This window comes from Melozone crissalis, unplaced genomic scaffold (assembly GCF_028551555.1).
Source record: "Melozone crissalis strain CALT ecotype California unplaced genomic scaffold, PUWL_Pcris_2 ptg000002l_1, whole genome shotgun sequence".
Taxonomy (NCBI): Eukaryota; Metazoa; Chordata; class Aves; order Passeriformes; family Passerellidae; genus Melozone; species Melozone crissalis.
The window spans coordinates 28,881,876-28,902,908 of NW_026535780.1; the positions used below are offsets into that span (position 1 = coordinate 28,881,876).

At 40.6% G+C, this 21,033-nt stretch overlaps 1 protein-coding gene across 1 annotated transcript in view; it reads right to left on the reverse strand.

Annotated features, from left to right (window-relative positions):
- PKIA (cAMP-dependent protein kinase inhibitor alpha) overlaps nucleotides 1-1,520 on the reverse strand; it is a 41,755-nt gene extending 40,235 nt beyond the window's left edge. Inside the window, exon 1 of the mRNA XM_054277718.1 lies at nucleotides 1,245-1,520. The gene's annotated coding sequence lies outside the window, so the exon portion shown is untranslated. The remainder of the gene's footprint in view (nucleotides 1-1,244) is intronic.
- Between the last annotated feature and the right edge of the window lie 19,513 nt (nucleotides 1,521-21,033).

Genomic DNA, 21,033 nt, shown 5'->3' on the forward strand with positions numbered 1-21,033 from the left:
CACCATGACCAGAGGCTTCAACCACAACCACAACCGCCTGTGCTTCTGTGAACCCTTGGGTAACAGGATCCCCGAAGATGAACATACAGGTAAATAGACATTGAATAAAATAACCTTCAGCTTCCAGTATCCTGCTTTGTTTTCATTCAGAACAGATTAATTCCCAACTCTTTACTTCCCAGAGACACAGTAATTTCTTCCATTTCCAAACCACCCAGAGCCATTAACTGTTGCATATGCAGATAGTGCCTATTCTAATGAGCTATCTCTGCATGCCAACCTCCTGTATTGCTATATCGGCTTTAGGGCAAGTTTTCTTTTTAAAAGCAGAACAAACAAAAACTAAAAACAAACCAATCAACAAAAAATAAAACCAAACCAAAACAACCCAACAAAAACTACCAGTGTATCAGGCACAGAAATAGGTCAGGCAAATTTTTTTACCTTCTCAATTCCAAAATAACGTTCATTTGATGTTAAGACCTATCTACGCACCACAATGTCCAATGTTAACAGCCAAGCTACAATATGCATACGTTCTTTTTTCCGCTTCTACAGGTGATATGATAGAACAGCAATTCACTAATTCTTCCATTAACAAACAAATGCATTTGAATTTTGCTATTTTGTTTGTCGGGAACCTTAGGCTAGATACAAATGAATAAACGGAAAAAAACACGCAGGTCTTGGAAAAAGACGACAGAATCCATTTTGGTGTAAGAGCCGGTTCCCCAACTTCTACACTCTTTAGTTTCCTGTGAAGCGACTTCCAAAGCCAGGAATGTGCATGAAATGACATCTTTTTTTTGCTTCTGTTCCCCTGAAGCCCTTCTGCCCCAAGATGTCTTCCCCGTCCCTTGAGGAACGCCGGGGCAGCGCGGGGCGCATTCCCGCACCTGTCGCAGCCCTGCCGCTCCCGCCACCGTCCTGGGCTACGCCACCGACAGGGTGCCCCGACACGGGCACGGAGAGCAGCCCGAGCGGGGCTGGCACCGAGGCACCGCACATCCTGGCCATGGAAGATAAAACGCACCACTGTGGCGCTTCAGAGAGCGCAGCCTTGCCGCTTTTGGAGGGAACCGCGGCAGAAAAGAGGACAGGGAAAGAGAAAGAACCTACTAGCCCCAGCACCGCTCCAGGGCGGCCGGCAGAACCGGAGCGGGGGGCTCGCAGCGGCAGCGCCGCGCTCCCCCGGCCGGGCAGCGCCGCAGCGCTCGCCCCCGCACACGGCAGCTCCCGCTCACCTTTCAGCGACCGGCTCAGCGCATCTTCCTCCCTCCCTCCTTCTCTCCCGCAGCGGCTGCTGGTGGCGGCCCGGAGCCCCCGGGCTCGGCGGGTGCCCAGCGCTGTTCCTCCCTCAGCCGGCGGCAGCTCCCGCTGTCACTTCACCCCCACATCCCGCCGCCGGCGGCGGCAGCTGCTGCTCCTAAATTCACGGCGCTCCGGCGGCATGAAGTCATCCTCCCCGCCCCCTCCACGGGCCGCCGCACTCCGCTCCCGCCGCGGAGGGGGAGACGGCCCCGCCGCCCGGCGGTCCGAGCCCCGCGGGGCCCTGGCTCTCCACCCGCCCCGGAGGGTCCGCCGCTCCCGCGGGAGCACCCGTGCCCGACTGCCCGGGAGCCTGCGAGGGGCGGTACCGTCTCCCGGGTGCGGTGGCGGTCCGGGGGACCCTCCCCAGGCACGGCGGCGGGATGGGCCGCTCCGCCCCGCGCCCGCCGTGCCCTCCCGGGACTCCCCTCCGCGGCAGCGGGCAGCGCGGCGCTCCCGCCCGGCGTGTGGGGCTGCGCGCCCCGCTCCGGCCCCGGTGTGGGCACCGCCCGGTGTGTGGGGCTGCGCGCCCCGCTCCGGCCCCAGTGTCGGCACTGCTCGGCCGTACCGCGCTGGGCGGCGGCGAACGCGAGGGGGCAGCTACCGCCGCGCTGCAAGGCCAGAGCCAAGGGAGAGCGTCGCCGGGCAGAGCTCTCTGTGTATCTGGGTCTCGCCGTTTGAAGGAAAAGGCGCTGTAATCCCTCGGGCTCATGGGTGGGCTCCCTGTTCCCACTCTCACCTCCCGGCCTCAGGACGCCCAAGCGCTCCTGACTCGTGCCCTAAAAAATGCAGCGCTCCCTGGGATGCAGGATAGCTCCTCTGGCAGTGGCTCCTGCTCTGTGCCTGGAAGGGGGAGCAGGCGACAGGCACTGTGCTGAGCTCAAGGTCACCTGGGCAAACTTCCCCCTTACCAAGGGCGTCCTGATATTTCTGAGACCCAGCAGTAGGCAGCATGTCTATTTTTGTTCCTTACAGAGAGCTGTGCACATACTGAGTGACCGACAGGCTTGTAAGGAAGGCCGGATTCCTATCACAGTTTACAATTCCATGACCCATCCCATGTGCACAACAAGCCCAGCTATGTTGGTGCATAAATGACACCAGGCAGTCTAGTGTGGATGTCACCAAATGCATGTCACCAGTGCATGCCAAATCATTGTAGTCTGAGAGCTCTTCATACCTTACCAGCAAGGCAGGGTTGTGTCTGGTCGAGAGAAGCTATGCTGGATGACCTCCCAGGAAAAACAAGCACAGGAGTTTCCCAGGTGCTGCACCTGCTCAGTTGACCCAGTGGTCAAGTGGTGCCTCAGCAAGGATTTGGAGTGAACTCGTGCTGGAAATGTTGATGATCTCCATTGTGGTAAGGTCTGAAACACGAAGAGCTGCTTCAGTGGCCTGGATATAGGTAGGAAGATTGTCTGTAGTGGTAGAGGAAAGCAGCAAAGAGAATTGTCATTAAGGTAAAGTTCTTAGTCTCTCAGATAAAATATAAAAACTCTGAACCTCAGTTCCCTTTTGGAAATTCATTGTGTTTATTGTTATGGTAGTTATGGTATGGCTTTTCACCTGTGCAGTTCTACAGTTGCTCTATTTTGGGCTGCTCCTGTTTACTCCCTGCTTTGAACCTCTTCTCTTGATTGGCATTGCAGACCTAAATGTGCAGCGCCGGCAGCATCTCAGCTGTGTTACTTAATCTCAGCTGACAGTGTGTTAGCTGCTGACAGTGTGTTTGGAGGCTCATCTCCACATGCACAGAGGAGTTTAGGGGCACTTGGGCAGGTGGGGGACCCAGGTCAGGTAAAGATAGCCCATTCCCAGCCCCTCCCAGGGAAGCCTCAGTTCCCATGGAGGCGGGGGACACACCCAGCACTCAACCAAAATCTGTGTGGGTGTTACTGCCTAGGGTTACATGATCTGCTGTGGAATGGATAGTGGAGCATTTTGGGATTAAGATTTATGAGATGTTTAGGGCAAGAACCAAAGACGGGGAAAGGAAGGGATCAAGGTGATATGGGAATGAGCACATGTGAGAAAGTATGGGATGAGGAGGTAAATAGGGCTAGTCTGGGGTAAACAAATTGCTGGTCAGACTGCTTGTCTGGCTATGCCCTGCACCTGATCAGTGCAGTCTCTCCTAGACTAGACTGTGTTTCTAAACCTTACTGTGTGAGAGGTCTCCCTGTGCTATATGTGTGCCTCTGCATGGGTGTAAGTGCCAGCAGCAGGAGTCACACCTCGGGTTACAGGGACTCATGCCAGAGAGGAGGGCAGGATTTCACCGTTCATGCCATCTGTGTTTGAGTGAGTGCTTCAGTCTGTGTTGATTTGTGTGGTTGGCCTTGGGCTTATTTATATATATATTTGTGTGTACATGCTTTCTCTGTGTGCATGGCTGTTAGGAATATGTGTTCAGACTTGCTGCTTACTAGGCCTAGGAAAACGTTGCTATGGCAGCCTCCCTTCTATTGGACTATATTGTTCAGCAACTCATAACACAATTCACTAAATGATTAGCATACTAGAAAATCCTAGATCTGTGCAAAAGCAGGAATTATTAGTATTTAATTTTTATTATTTCCTTGGTAGCAGTAAATTCCAGAGTCAAGAGAAGCAAAATGCTCTTGGCCCAAGGGTTTTAATTAGTATTATTCAACATACATGATTGCAAAAACAAGGCAAAGAGGGAGACACCTATAGGATTTTATTTTAGTAGAAAAAACACATAGATATTCATCATTTAGCAACATTCAAAAAGCCTGTTTTAGTGGGAAGATATAATCTTTGATTTAGCAATCATGGGTTCAAGCAGTTTAAAATGAATGTCAATATAAATTAATTGAATTGTAAGCATTTCAGCTTTAAAAAGTATGCTGTAGGGAAAATAAAAGGAAATAAAGAGCTCTCATTAATATCTGAATATGGGGAAAGTCTGGAAATGTCTTTAGTAAGTGAGAAGATTGTATAAGGAAGACTGCTTGTTTGCAAAGGCAGTGACTTCAAAGAGGATTACAGAAGTGTTAGGAGGAGAAAATTGTGTCTTAGAGGTTAGAAACAGCAAGGATGAGTTTTTTCAACATTCAAATTGAATTAGATTGTTAAAATAAATAATAAACAGCAAAAGGTGCATTGTAAAAATGTAAAGAAATCATGAAATGAAGCAGTTGAGCTCTTTATTTAAATGAGAAAGGGGTGAAAAATCAAGGCTCTCTTACTCAAAATGAGTACTGGCTTTCCTGATAATTGCTGACTGGAGTAAAAGGTGAAGCAAAAGAAAAACAATGAAGGGGAATAAATGAATCTATACAAATGGATGTTACTATTTTCACAGATTAAAATCAAGGGTTGTTCAAGTCAGAGGAATAAAGCTCCATCTAAATTTGTGAAGTCAGAGGTGCTGCCCCATTCTTGGAGATTGTCAGGTAGTACCAGTATTTATGAAATAAAAAGAGACACAGGAATTTACAGTTACATGGCTTAATTTGTGATAGCATGCAACACCACAGCCAGTAGTACAAAAACATAAGAAGATACAAGGACCCCTGCACACAGGCTTCTTTAAACTTTATACTCCTGAAACCAGAGAAAATTGGTTGTACTGAGTATAAAAAAAGAACTCTAATCTCCCATGCACTTTTATTTCTGCCTAAATAGCCTACTTCTTATGGACCTGCCTGTGTGGCAATTATTTATGGTGAGTTATATTCATGTCTTCCAAAATTCGGATTCTTTGGGAGTTTCTGCAGTGCAAGCCAATGTGCTGTTTCCTGAAGAGCAATAGAATATACTGCCAGTGTTATAAACAGCTATTTTAACTGTTATAACCAGCTTTTTTTGTCACTTTGCCAGAAGCTTTTTGTTTCCTTTTAATATTAAACTGAGTACTAATGTACACTTTAATAATAGGGTTTTTCTGAATATCCTCAGACTGCATTTAAATAAAAGCAAGACAATGAAAAAGCAGTTATTATGAATTTTTGCATTTTTAACATATCTAGGAAAAAATTTTACATAAATATTCAAAAAATGATTGAAAAAAATTGTCTCATGTCAACAGCAGTGTAGCTTAAGATACTGAGCATTATTTTATGGTTCCCATGGAGAATATAGTAGAGTTTAGTAGAGTACAGTAATATTCCTACTGGATATCAAAACAGTCTTACTCATGTTGAAATATAATGTAGGAGTGCACCATAAGAACCCTTAGTTACACCCCTTAATAAGTTAATATCCAGCTGATCCATCTGTTTATTTGAATTAATTTCAGATCCCACAAATAAAATTATGCACAAAATAAAAATTGCTATAGGCTTTCTACTGAGAAAAGACAGTATTTAAAAATCTTGATATTATAAGCATAGTGTCTGCAGATATTTTTTAAAAGCAAATAGATTAAGCTGTTTTTCCATGACCAGTTTCACTTACTCTTCTTTTCTTTATTTATTTTTTCTTTCCATTATGGCTTTATAAGCAGTTGAGTAAATTGAGTAAGTTAACACATTTTGTTCAATTGGTTGGGGTGTAATATATATGCCAAAAACAGTGACTCAAAAGTACTGTAATGAAGAAGAATATTGCAAGATGAACTGCAATGTCAGCAATACTCAAATAGACTTCTTTATAACTGAATCATTATCAAGAAAACATTTTTAAAGGAGTTCTCTATTTCTCCAATAATTTCCAAACCATTTGTAAGGGAATAATTTTTAAAGTAAATTCTGGTTGATCATTTAACAGCTAATAAAAGAATATTAATTAAAAAGCATTCAGTATATTATTTTCTAATTCTCAGCAATAGTAAATTTAAAGTAATATGATCTGGTTGTACGTAGTTTAGAATAACCAAATTCTGGATGCATTCTCTGCCAGTGTTTCTCAGTATCCTCCTCTTAATGCTAGTTGCTTATTTTCTTAGACTCAAACTTTCAAGGCAGGAACTGTCAAAGATTCGGTTTGTACAACATTGCTAGGCATGAGCAAAATCCATTGATAATAATTTATGGCACTTGACAATACTGTGAACTTTTGACTTGGATGCACAGGGCTCAGCTGCACCCAAAGTTACAAGTTTCTTCAGCTGACAGCAATGGTAGCTGTGTGTGCACAGGGGCAGAGCCTGGCCCTTGGCCTCCTTGACGTCAGTAGGAACAGATGTGTTCTCCTTTCTTTTCTCTTGGGGCTTCCAGCATTGTCTTATTACAAAGCAGTCTGAATTTCTTAATGCTTTAAATTGAAACCTGCTTGGGTCTTCTAATTTTCCACTGTCAGCTTCATTGCTTGCCTAAATGTTCTCTGAAGTTGGTAGGAATAATAGTCCCATCATAGCATTTTCTATGCTTAAAAATACATTTCTAGAATAGTAGTATAAAGCATCCCTCCAAGTGGGAAAAATAACTTTTAACAAAATAATGTTGCTGTAATGCATATGCCATAAGGGGAGAAATTAAGACATTAATCAATCTCAATCCTGGTATTAGCTACAATATTTTCTGAGTTCTTGACTTGTCAGCCTCTGTTTTCTCACATTTTTTGAAGTAGTATGTGAAATCTGTGATTTTTTTAAAGAAAAAAAATAGTGTCATGACAATTCTGATACCTACACAGATCTTCAATATGTTAACTTACGTGAACGGATATCTTGTGACCTGGTGTAAAGTTGTCCTTGCCCATGACAGGGGGTGTGGATTAGGTGATCTATAAAGGCCCATTCTAACAAAAAAATTCTATGATTCTATGATATTAAAGTAAGATGTAGTACTTTAACTTTTGCTTCCGTAACTGTTTGTCAACAGTACAAAAACAAAAATGGGAGAATCCTGACATTTGTTGTTCATGTCCTCTTCTAACTCTGTCTTTGCATCCTACTGGATCTTCAACCTAATTCCCATCTGCAGGTTTCTTATATCAGCCTATTTCTTTGACTGTTTAATACAAATTTTAAATTCTATAACATTTTAATCCTGATTTCACATTTCTTCTCTTACCCCTGTTTGTTTTGGTGGAGGAACCCATTTAAGATGGGTCCATGAGTCCAGGTGCACATTGTTATGTAAAAGTCATTAAAAAGAGATTTGTCCAAAAGATTGTCTTCTCTTCATTTACTATGCAGCAGAGAGCCTCTTGCAACACATATCTTTAACTAAAAAGAAGAAAAATAAGAAGATTGCTACCAAAATTTGCAATGCACAACAAGGAAGAGAAGCAAAGACCATGAGAGCTGCCAAAACTCGGTGCCTTTGCAGATGCAGAAAATTTGACAGCAAAAATGTGTCACAGTGCTTCTGTATATCTTTGATTATTATTCACTGCCTAAACAATAAAAACCAGCCAAGAAACATGAGAATCCTGTCCATCTGACCAGAGAAAATATATATTTTCCTAATTCCAGATCTAGCACATCCCATTTCGCAGTAATGTCTCAGCACCCATAAACTTTGCCTAAAGCAATTTCTAAAACTGAGGACTGCTTGTTTTCATTCTGTATGTTAGGTTTGCTTCCCATTTCCCTTTCTGTATCCCTTTCTGTTTAATATTCTTGGGCAAAAAAAATCAGTTCAGAATTAAATAAAAAACCCAATGATTTTGGATGGTAACTAATCTTAGTTGGCTAAATAAAAGAAGCTTGTGGGTTGCTTGTAGTTTTTCACATGTTGGTGAGTAGGTGGCATTTAAACATATCCAGTTCTCCTGGGTTTCAAGGCATTTATAGTTCTCAGTTGATTCTTTGGGTACCATCTTTTGAAACTTTTGATTAGGTCTGTCCTCCTGCCTTTTCTTGTACAAGGGTAATTTTCCTGACTTTAGTGCAGTCAGGACAAAATTGGACATGTGGAGTTCAAGATTTTATCAGTTAAGTCAGCTGCCCGTTTTCTGAGAAATCTTCTCTCCGTTGTACAGGTGTGTATGTTTTGTGATTTTTTTTCTTCCCTATAGACTAAAAAGAAGAAAATTCATTAATAATTGCTGTGTCAAAAGCTGTGTTTGATGGCTTTGCTAAAGCAGTTGGGGTGTTGGAGCTTTCTTCTTAAAAATAAATTTCCCAAACCAAGTGTTATTGTATCAGTGCTAGCGAATATTCTTTTCCAAAACATAATTGTATAAAAACTAATTGACTTGTAATTTGTTTTGGTTTAATTTTGTTATTTCATTTCTGAGTGCGTGTTAGAGAATTCTGTAACTGCTACTTGTGCCTGCCCACTCACAAGCTTGATGCCTATATAGAAATCCCACTTTCAAATCACTCTTCTGTTATGATCGTGGATTTCTTTGAGTCTGTTTATGTTCCTAGAGCAAACTGTGTCAGACATGAAAGAGAAGAAAGAACAGTTTTTGGAGACTACTTTCTCAACAGTGGGCTAGTGGGACATTGTTTTGTGTTATGAGGGGGAAAACAGATGCTGGAAAAGTAGACCATTTCAGCAAGAGCTGTATGGAAGATACAACTGTCACAAAATTCTTCTGCAAGGACATTTTTTTCCAGTCAAGACAGAAAGAAAGGACTACCAAGGAACAATTTGTAAGAGAAGTAGTAGGTGTTTTAATGAGCTCAGATATTAGTATTGTGATAAACAGGGGAATAAAATGGTACTATCAGTGGAGCATTGACATTTTATAATGTGTGGAATTTCATTGTACTTGTAGAGCGATGAACACTCAGACAGATAAAATTATATGAAATGTCCCTTGGATCCAATGGTAATATCAAATTGCATAATATGGGAGCAGGAGAGCATGCTCCACCTGAGAACTGCTGCTGGACAGTGTATGCCAGCTATCTCAAGGCAATAAAAGATTATTAAGTGGATAAGTAGCCGACTAGCAGACTTGTAACTTTCAATTTGTAGGGCAAATATTTTTTTTTCCTAATCTGACCTCTGATGCTGATGCCAAAAGATACAGTTTTATGAGCAACAACAATTTTTATCATCCTTTGCATATGAAACTACAGATGTAGGAATGCACAGAAATGCAGGCTGCAATCAAAGTTATGGGATAGAAAGTTCATTGTTGTAACAGTGTTATGACTTTGTAGGGCATGTGGCAAAGCCAAAAAAAAAGGATATTGTAGTAATTCATAAGAACATAAATGAGATTTCTGGTTGCATAGCAAAATAGAAAACAGAAACCTGAAGCACATTTTAGAAATGTTTTGAATACAGACCATGGCTGAAATAAAATCTGAAAGGACAGCAGAAGAAGAGTAAGGACACAACTCAGAGAAGGCAAAGACAGGAGCTAAGAAAACTAATTTGAAGGCTGCCCTAAAAGAAGTGGGAAGAGACCAAGGATGCTGTTTCACACAAATGAAGAACAAGATTCCACAGTAAACAATTTAAAAATGAGTGGGAAGAAGGTAGTGCTCCTGGTTCTGATATTTTGGTAGAATGGTGGTAGGAAAGAGGAGAAGCTTGTTTTTTCTTGCTTTTCCCTTCCTTCCATCTGTAAAAATTTCCTTCTTTTGGTTTCTTAATACAGCTACTGCATAAATACTGTCCATTTTTTTAGTTTTCTCTAGAATATGAGTGGATATATTGCTCTATATTGCAGCGCTTTCCAGCTGAAAATTGTCCTTATATAGGGAATATAGAGACTATTTTTGCAGTTATTTATATTTCAAATGTCTCTAAGAGACTTTTTATTATAATCTTCCATTTAATTATTGTAAAAACCCTTTTCTAAGTGAAAACTACATCCAAAATGTAACATACTTACGTAGTATGGGCTTGATGATCTTATGAAATGTAAAGATAATTATCAAGGAGTAAGACCTTAAAGAAAATCCTTTTACAAACAGCCACAACAACATTTCTGTGTTTTAAGAGTTTGATGCTGGTTTTCTGTAAATTTTCTGCACAGATAATGTTCTTATGTTAATTTTGCAGCTACAAGAATCTTCATTAAACCATCTGATTAAATGTAGTTTTTATTTTAAAAGAGACAAAATTAAAAGACTTGTCTATCAACTTTTTTATTCATAGATTTGTCATTATTGCTGCATCTTCATTGAGAAGGAACTCTGCTGGGCAAACTCTGAGATACTATCTAAAACTCTGAATAGGCAATGTGAGTAGCAAATCTACAGAAATAAAACTAGAACTTTCATTCCCTGGTATGCAGTAAAGTTCTCAAAGGAAGTCTGGACCCCACAATGTTTTGGATGTTGCACCTATGCATAATGATAAAAATGGCATCCATGTCACCTAGATTCTGCCTTGCCTTGACTCTCAGAATTTAAATTTTTCTCAAGTCCAATTTGGAGTGGCTCTCCAGAGAACATTTAATCTCTTTTGCTGTCCTTAAAATTCCTTGTATACCTAAAATTAGGGCATGGATATACTGACTGTATGGATAGACTGAGCATGGAAATCCTTGCCTCTTGCCTAAGCCTTATGCAGTCTGCAGTTTGTGCCTGCTTACTTAGAGTAATTCTGCCTTGCAGCCTAGAGAGCAGTTAACTGGTGCTGACAGCACTGCCATCCCTAAAAAGTGTGGCATGGAACTCACATCATGCAGCCCTACAAGGTCATCAGTGTATAAATGGTGTCTATAAGGGTGTATATCTCAGGTATCTCATAGTCTGAATCATTACTTCACAGAGAGGTAGAAGAAAGAGAAAAGGAGTCTTTCATTTCTGCTTTACCAGTGGAGAAATGGAGCACATTAAAATTTGAGCAAGGTTTGGAATCTGCTGAATAAGGCTGCTTCAGCTTGCCATTCTGGGTAGGTATGATGTCTGCATGGGAATTTAAAGCTTTTCCTAATGTTTCCTCAAAGCTTCACCAAACAGAAAATAGTGACAGTGCCAAAATTCATCCATGTGTGCCTGTCTCTGTCAGGCATTGACTTTTCATTATTCCAGTTCTAAATTGAATACAGCCTCAGGGAAGGAAATATTTATGTAAGAGGGTGACAGTGAAAGAATCTCTGTCCTAATCCTGCACATGAAAAACAAGCCTTGGAACCAGCATGCCTTCAGCTATTTAAATGTAGCCATTCTTCCCCTTCAGGAGATGTTTTTTCCTGCAAGCTACCAGGGAGCTAAATAATCTTTTTTCCTTTGTCACAGAATAATTTTGGATGAGGAAAATAAAACTCAGCAAGTAAAACTCTTGATAGAATTAATGTTCTGCAGTATTTGTGTGCTTGTGTAGGTGAAAAATCTCTAAAGCATATTTGTGTAGGGAGCATTCCCTGACAAAATTATTTTTCCTCTATTGCTTGGTTTCTCTTCTTCCATTTCTCTCTTTATTTAGTGTTTGGAGAAATAGTCTTTTGAGAAGGATGTTTATACTGATTTTATAGGGAAGACTTAGCCTCTTTCAATTATGCCAATGACATGAAATAAAGAGATTCAGAGGACTAGTATTTTTTAGGCTATGTTGAATTCATTTATCGTGTGTCATAAGCATCATTTTATGGATGTCTGATATCTCAAATTATGTTGATTTGAAGCAGCACAACATTTGAGACCTCTCACTGGTTCTAGAATAGGTAGCTGCTGGATGTGGCTATTCAAATCTACATTATGTGAAAAACATCATGGAAGAATGAATGTTTAATTACAAAGGAAACCAAAAATCATCCAGACGACTGTTAAAATTCAGAAATACAGCTTGTGCACTTAATCACACAAAAGCTAAGTTCATCACTTATTCAGCATTCTTTGTGTCTAACAATGCCATGGGAAAACAAAGGCATGTTTTTTCTCCTAGAATGGACTGGGCAGCTCTGTTTCTTGGCTCCCTTGTTTGATTTACAATATATGTATTGTCTGAACGCTTTGCATGAATATTTTTTGCAGTGGATGCCTTGTCTGTCTTGGAACTCTCTAGCTCCAGTGCTTTAATATTCTGAAGCTTTTATATGCATCAAAATCTATATTTTATTGGCAACTTTCATATCTAAGCCTCAGAAGAAGAGGCAAAATAATTGTGAAAACCAGACTTTGTTGTCTGTGAGAAACATGCACTATAAATTCACACACACACAGACACATATGCAATGCAGGGTATGAATTTTATGGGTAAAGATTTTTTTTTCCCTGGAACATCTAGTAAAGTAAGAAAAGCTGCATTATCCGTCTGTTTAAAAAAGAAAAAATTTTAACTGTTGTAAATAAAATTTCAAGAGTAGCCATAATTATGGGGATAAATAAAAGGTTTTTATTAATGATCATATGATAATCAAATGGTAATTATTGATGATTGAATGAAAAATGGTGATAAAGAAATAGCTTAATGTCATTAAACCATGATGTTAAATTGATAGAGAATTATTTAAATGTTCATTGAAATGATAGTTTAGATGGTGATCAGACATTGATTTAGACAGTAGTCAAACATTTTTACTTACCACACTTCTAATAATTAAGTTACAGCTGGATATATGTAAAGGACTTTAGCCTACAATATATTTGAGGCCTAAGGTGAGGTATTACTTCCCTTGTTATAGTTATCAGATGCTGGGACCTTGAGCAGTGGCCCTGCTGACGGAAGGTTGAGGCGGCTGCTGTGCCACCAGCAGTGCTGCAGGAGAAGGCAGTGGGGTTGGTGGGCCATGTGTTTTCAGAGTGTAAAGTGATTGACCCCAGGCAGCCCCCTCCCTGGGTGCAGGCACAGCTGCGTGGCTGCAGCAGTTTTAGTTCTGTCCAGCCTCAGCTTGGGCTCCTCATGAGACATGGTCTGGACTCCTTTGTTCCTGAGAAGATGCAGCCCAGCACAGAGCTCATAGCCTGGCCAGCAGGGCTGTTTCCAGTCCAGGCACACCAGTTGGTGATGCTGGAACCATGGTGCTCTGTAGTAAAGGCAGGGCAACCCCAACAATGGAGACAAAGTGATGTATCTGACTCTATAGATATCAGAATTAATTAATGACTTTATTATACTATATTATTCTATATTATGTTAGACTATATTACATTACATCTAAACTGAATCTGCCAAGCACTCAACTGCCCAGAATCTTGTGACTGTATGCTGACAGTCCTGACACACACACACGCTGGCCCTGATAGGCCAAGGAAACAAAACACCATCACTTTGAGGAAACAATCTCCATATTGCATTCTACTTTGGCACAACACAGGTGCAGCAAATGAGATAAGAATTGTTTGGATCATTCTTTTCTCTGCTTCTCTCACTGCTTCTCTCAGGTTCAGAGAGTGTGAATCCCACAGTGCTCTTCACCCCTGCAGGGAGTGCGTTCATCATGCCAACTTGTTCTTCAGAGAGCACAATGAGAAGCAGCAGCAAAGAGAATGAGGAAAGAGGCTGCGAGGTCTTCTCTGGAGTTACTAAAACCTGCCTGGATGCAATCTTGCTTCAGGTGACTGTGCTTTAACAGGGTGTCTAACCAGACAACCTCCAGAGCTCTCTTTCAACCCCAGCCACTCTCTGATACTTGAGTTTTGACCCCCCTGGAAATGCTTATTATGAGCACAGCAAAACATTTTGCATGCACTTTGGGTTTGGTTCCTTCCTTTTTTTTTTTTTTCAGTAAGTTGAAAAATTAGAATGGCATACATAAATTGAACCTTTTAAAAGACTGTATAAAAGCAAAAGAGAGAAAGAATACAGCTGACCTAACAATGCAAGAATGCTGGGGGTTTTGTAAAAGATCAGATTATGACTGGTCCTAGGACTTGAATACAAAGAACTGATTTTTATCAAAGTCATTTAAATTTGCCAAGCAAACTAAATTTGTCAACCCACATGAAAACCTATTGAGCAAAGTTAAATTCTTGATAGCATGAGCGTGAGAGAATACAAAGAAAAAGGAAAAAAAAAAGAAACCCAAAACAAACCCCAAGCCAATTTCCAATTCAGAAAATAAAATCTGCAACTAAAAGAAGAAGCAAAGGCCAAATTTGGAATCCATGAAAGCTGTGTTGCCAAAATCACACCAGTCAACATGAGATCATCCAATGCTAATGTCTGTAATATGGTAGTGTAACTACAAAGGATTGCTCAAACTGCAAGAGTCAGGAGAATATATAGATATATTCTCATACACAAAAGAGGACCCTCCAGCTCAGAAGAGACCATGGAAACAATAACATCAGTACAGCAAAATTTTGAGTTATTCCTAGTCAATTATTAATGCATATATTTGCAAACTATACTCACCCGTTATATGTCCCTCAGTGTGTTTAATAATCCTTAATCTGTTGATAAAATTTAGTTTTGTCTTTCTTTGTCTATATGCATGTGGTATTTTCTAATATATGCCATGTGAAAATTTTAGAAAACACAGCCAAAGTTCATTAATGTGGAAAAGTGATGCTAAGACATCCTTAGTAATTTGCTTGCAAATGTATTAAATGAAAATTTATAAATGTTATAAAGATAATATGGCATGGTGCTAATTGTTTTTATTTATTAATTAACAAAAAAAAAAAAACTCCATTAATTATTTTGTGGTGAAACATATCCTCATATGATAACTTTACTATTATGCTTCTGGTCCTTATGCCTGTGTGTCTCTATCAGAAAATAAAATACACTTATTTGGACTCTCCAAACCTTGGCTGTTATTTGATTCTATTTTTTGAAGAGATTTATCAAGAGCATTGTAGTTGACTTGCGATGAAAATGCTGTTTGCACAGGGTGTAGTTGTTGGAGTTCACTCACACTCCAGTTCCCGCTCTCAGGAACTGACAATTTTTTCAGGATCTGAATTTTTTTAATGCAGAAACTAATGGATTGATGTTATAATCTGCAGCCTTTAGTATTCAACGAAGGAGTGTTAAAATAGAAGAGTTAGAGTATACTCAAGATAATGTCAGAAACAAGAAAAACTACCTATTTATGCATAAACCCAAAAGCACTTGGCAGGGCCAAGGCCCATATCAACATTTTAAGATCTTTGTATTATCAGCAATTTTGTTGAAAAGTGCAATCCTCAACCCCCTTCACTAATGTAGGGAAGTATTTGAGATTATACTTTGTAACTTTCTCAAAGATTGAGAACTGCAATATTCATGGTATGGCTGTTGTGATATCAAATGAGCTATGACAGTAAAGCAGGCGTTGGAGGCCTATGCATATGCCAAAATACTAAGGCAAAGTCTGCAGCTGACAGGGATGTCAACTTGGAAAAACTGAACTCAAATTGGCTGCTTTGTATTGGCTGAAAGGAGCAATGAGTTTCTTTGTGGTAAAGTCAGGTTAAGGTAGGACTTGATGTTCTTTTCCAACACAAATAATATTGGAAACTTCTCTTCACCGTTGCATATACTATAACTCTTCACAATTACAAATGGGCTGGTGGATGATGACATAAAAGAAGAAAAAAACTTAAAAATCATATTCTGGATCTAAAGAATCGGAGGAATCTTTGGTACATGTCCCTGCCCTTCATGGCATGCCATGCATTTTCATGGCTTTCACTTACAGAAAGAATTTCTCCTTTTTTTGTTTTTTTCATTTTTTCTATCCATGGCATGTCCCTCATATCTTCCCCTCCAAGTTGTGTCACCCTCCTTGACTTTTTCCCCTGCTTTTGCAACATCTGTGAGTTTAGTTTTTCCCCCTTTTGGTCCTTTGCACTGCACCTGATAGAATCCCGGTCCATTTTCTGGTAGTCACTAAATTTGCCAAATTTCCCACATTTGTTTCTTTTCTCCTCCAATTGCAAGTGCTTGGATGGAATCTCCATTCCAGAGGGTTCGTAAATCCTTCCTATTTGGTTTGGCCTTCAGCGGGGATCGATTTAGGCAGGCTTTGCGGCATGTGCCTGCACTTGTTGGCATATGCTTTTGGTGGCTTCGACTATGGGCAAGAGTTTTTGGATTTTTTTTTCAAACTATACACTCCATGTCGCACATATCTTCCCCTCCAAGTTGTCTCTTCCTCCTTGACTTTTTCCCCTGCTTTCTCCACATCTGTGAGCATACTTTCGTCATGTTTTGGTCCTTTGTGCTGCAGCTCATTTCCTCACAAACAATTTTTTGAAGACAGTAAATCTCCCGATTTTCTGGTTTTTTTCAATTGCATTTCATTTGATCCTGTCTCCTTTCTAGAGTGTTTGTTAGCCTTTCATTTCGGATTTGCAAGATTCCGTTTCCCTTCCCGAAAGGAAATTTCATTTTCTTTCGGGAAGGGAAACGGAATTTTGCGGTTTCAATGAGGACCACTAGAGGAATCTTTGGTGCATGTCCCTGCACTAGATGGCATGCCTTCCCTTTTGATGGCTCTGACTTTGAGCAAGATTTTTTATATTTTTTTCTTTTTTTCCTAAGTATCAATGGCATATTCCTCATGTCTTCCCCTCCAAGTTCTGTCTTCCTCCTTGACGTTCTCCCCTCTTTTTCAAAAATGTGTGCCCTTAGTTTTTGCCCCTTCTGGTCCTTTGCACAGCACCTCATAGAACCCCAGTCCTGTTTCTGGTAGTCACTAATCTTCCCAAATTTCCCACCTTTGTTTTTTTTCTCCTACAATTGCAATTGCTTGGATGGAATCTCCATTCCAGAGTGTTTCTAAGTCCTTCTTCTTTGGTTTGGCCTTCAGCGGGGATCGATTGAGGCAGGCTTTGCTGCATGTGCCTGCACATGTCTACATATGATTTTGATGGCTTTGCCTTTGGAAAAGATTTTGTTGATTTTCTTTTTTTCTTTCCATATTATCTATGGCATGTTCCTCATATCTTGCCCTCCAAGTTGTGTCTTCCTCCTTGACTTTTTCCCCTGCTTTTGCAGCACCTCTGAGCTTAATTTTTACATGTTTTCGTCCTTTCCACTGCACATGATAGGTTCCCGGTCCATTTTCTGGTAGTCACTAAATTTCCCAAATTTCCCACTTTTGTTTTTTTTCTCCTCCAATTGCAATTGCTTGGATGGAATCTCCATTACAGAGAGTTTCTAAGTCCTTCTTATTTGCTTTGGCCTTCAGCGGGGATCGATTGAGGCAGGCTGTGCTACATGTGCCTGCCCTTGTGTGCATATGATTTTGATGGCTTTGCCTTTGGGCAAGATTTTGTTCATTTTTTTTTTTCTTCCCAAATTATCCATGCCATGTCCCTCATATCTTCCCCTCCAAGTTGTGTCTTTCTCCTTGACTTTTTCCCCTGATTCTGCAGCACCTCTGACCTCAATTTTTACATGTTTTGGTCCTTTGCACTGCGCCTGTTAGAATCCCGGTCCATTTTCTGGTAGTCACTAAATTTCCCAAATTTCCCACTTTTGTTTTTTTCTCCTCCAATTGCAATTGCTTGGATGGAATCTCCATTCCAGAGTGTTTCGAAGTCCTTCTTATTTGGTTTGGCCTTCAGCGGGGATTGATTTAGGCAGGCTTTGCTGCATGTGCCTGCACGTGTGTGCATATGATTTTCATGCCTTTGACTTTGGGCAAGATTTTGTTGATTTTTTTTCTTTCTTTCCAAATTATCCATGGCATGTCCCTCATATCTTCGCCTCCAAGTTGTGTCTTCCTCCTTGACTTTTTCCCCTGCTTTCTCCACATCTGTGAGCACACTTTCGTCGTGTTTTGGTCCTTTGCGCTGCAGCTCATTCCCTCACAGACGATTTTTTGAAGACACTAAATCTCCCGATTTTCTGGTTTTCTTCAATTGCATTTCATTTGATCCTATCTCCTTTCTAGAGTGTTTGTTAGCCTTTCTTTTCGCGTTCGCAAGATTCCGTTTCCCTTCCCGAAAGGAAATTTAATTTCATTTCGGGAAGGGAAACGGAATCTTGCGGTTTCAATGGGGACCACTAGAGGAATCTTTGGTGCATGTCCCTGCACTAGATGGCATGCCTTGCCTTTTGATGGCTTTGAGCCAGATGTTTTTGATTTTTTTCTTTTTTTCCTAAGTATCAATGGCATGGCCCTCATTACTTCCCCTCCAATTTATAATTTCATCGTGTACTTTTTCCCCGGCTTTTGCAACATCTGTGAGCCTAGTTTTTGCATGTTTTGGTCCCTTGCACTGAGGCTGATAGAATCCCGGTCCGTTTTCTTGTATCTGCTAAATTTCCCAAATTTCCCACTTTTGTTTTTTTCTCCTCCAATTGCAATTGCTTGGATGGAATCTCCATTCCAGAGTGTTTCTAAGGCCTTCCTATTTGGTTTGGCCTTCAGCGGGGATCGATTTAGGCAGGCTTTGCGGCATGTGCCTGCACTTGTGTGCATATGCTTTTCATGGCTTTGACTTTTGGCAAGGTTTTGTTGATGTTCGTTTTTTCTTTCCAAATTATCCTTGCCATGGCCCTCATATCTTCCCCTCCAAGTTGTGTCTTCCTCCTTGACTTTTCCCCTGCTTTTGCAGCACCTCTGTGCTTAATTTTTACATGTTTTTGTTTTTAACACTGCCTATCATAGGTTCCCGGTCCAATTTCTGGTAGTCAATAAATTTCTCAAATTTCCCACATTTGTTTTTTTTCTCCTCCAATTGCAATTCCTTGGATGGAATCTCCATTCCAGAGCGTTTGTAAGTCCTTCTTATTTGGTTTGGCCTTCAGTGGGGATCGATTTAGGAAGGCTTTGCGGCATCTTCCTGCACTTGTGTGCATATGATTTTGATGGCTTTGACTTTGGGCAAATTTTTTTGATTTTCTTTTTTTCTTTCCAAATTATCCATGGCATGTCCCTCATATCTTCGCCTCCAAGTTGTGTCTTCCTCCTTGACTTTTCCCCCTGATTTTGCCGCACCTCTGAGCTTAATTTTTACATGTTTCGGCCTTTTACACTGCACCTGTTAGGTTCCCGATCCATTTTCTGGTAGTCACTATATTTCCCAAATTTCCGACCTTTGTTTTTTTTCTCCTCCAATTGCAATTGCTTGGATGGAATCTCCATTCCAGAGTGTTTCTAAGCCCTTCTTATTTGGTTTGGCCTTCAGCGGGGATCGATTTAGGCAGGCTTTGCTGCATGTGCCTTCACTTGTTGGCATATGCTTTTGATGGCTTTGACTTTGGGCAAGATTTTTTAGATTTTTTTTTTTCTTTCCAAATTATCCCTGCCACGTTCCTCATAGCTTCCCCTCCAATTGTGTCTGCCTCCTTGACTTTTTCCCTTGCTTTCTCCAGATCTGTGAGCATAGTTTCTTCACTTTTTGGTCCTTTGCGCTGCAGCTCATTCCCTCACAGACGATTTTTTGAAGACACTAAATCTCCCGATTTTCTGATTTTTTTCAATTCCATTTCATTTCATCAAATCTCCTTTCTAGAGTGTTTGTTAGCCTTTCTTTTCGGGTTCGCAAGATTCCGTTTCCCTTCCCAGTTTCAATGGGGACCACTAGAGGAATCTTTGGTGCATGTCCCTGCACTAGATGGCATGCCTTGCCTTTTGATGGCTTTGACTTTGAGCAAGACGTTTATGATATTTTTCTTTTTTTCCTAAGTATCAATGGCATGGCCTTCATATCTTCCCCTCCAAGTTATAACTTCCTCCATTACTTTTTCCCCTGCTTTTGCAACATCTGTAAGCCTAGCTTTTGCATGTTTTGGTCCTTTCCAATGCACATGATAGGTTCATGGTCCATTTTCTGATAGTCACTAAATTTCCCAAATTTCCCACTTTTGTTTTTTTTCTCCTCCAATTACAATTGCTTGGATGGAATATCCATTCCAGAGTGTTTCTAAGTCTTTCTTATTTGGTTTGGCCTTCAGCGGGGATCGATTTAGGCAGGCTTTGCTGCATGTGCCTGCACTTGTTGGCATATGCTTTTGATGGCTTTGCCTTTGGGCAAGATTTTGTTGATTTTCTTTTTTTCTTTCCAAATTATCCATGGCATGTTCCTCATATCTTCCCCTGCAAGTCTTAACTTCCTCCATGACTTTTTCCCCTGCTTTTGCAACATCTGTTAGCCTAGTTTTTGGATGTTTTGGTCCTTTGCAATGCACCTGATAGAATCTCGGTCCATTTTCTTGTATGTGCTAAATTTCCTAAAATTCCATTTTTTGGTTTTTTTCTCCTCCAATTGCAATTGCTTGGATGGAATCTCCATTCCAGAGTGTTTCTAAGTCCTTCTTATTTGGTTTGGCCTTCAGCGGGGATTGATTTAGGCAGGCTTTTCGGCATGTGCCTGCACTTGTGTGCATATACTTTTGATGGCTTTTACTTTGGGCCAGATTTTGTTGATTTTTGTTTTTTCTTTCCAAATTATCCATGCCATTTCCCTCATATCTTCCCCTCCAAGCTGTGTCTTCCTCCTTGAATTTTTCCCCTGCTTTTGCAGCACCTCTGAGCTTAATTTTTACATGTTTTCGTCTTTTACACTGCACCTGATAGTTTCCGGGTCCATTTTCTGGTAGTCACTAAATTTCCCAAATTTCCCACTTTTGTTTTTTTTCTCCTCCAATTGCAATTGCTTGGATGGAATCTCCATTCCAGAGTGTTTCTAAGTCCTTCTTATTTGGTTTGGCTTTCAGCGGGGATCGATTTAGGCAGGCTTTGCTGCATGTGCCTGCAATTGTGTGCATATGCTTTTGATGGCTTTGCCTTTTGTCAAGATTTTGTTGATTTTTTTTTTTCTTTCCAAATTATCCCTGGCATGTTCCTCATATCTTCCCCTCAAAGTTGTGTCTTCCTCCTTGAATTTTTCCCCTGCTTTTGCAGCACATCTGAGCTTAATTTTTACATGTTTTCGTCTTTTACACTGCACCTGATAGTTTCCAGGTCCATTTTCTGGTAGTCATGAAATTTCCCAAATTTCCCACTTTTGTTTTTTTTCTCCTCCAATTGCAATTACTTGGATGGAATCTCCATTCCAGAGTGTTTCTAAGTCTTTCT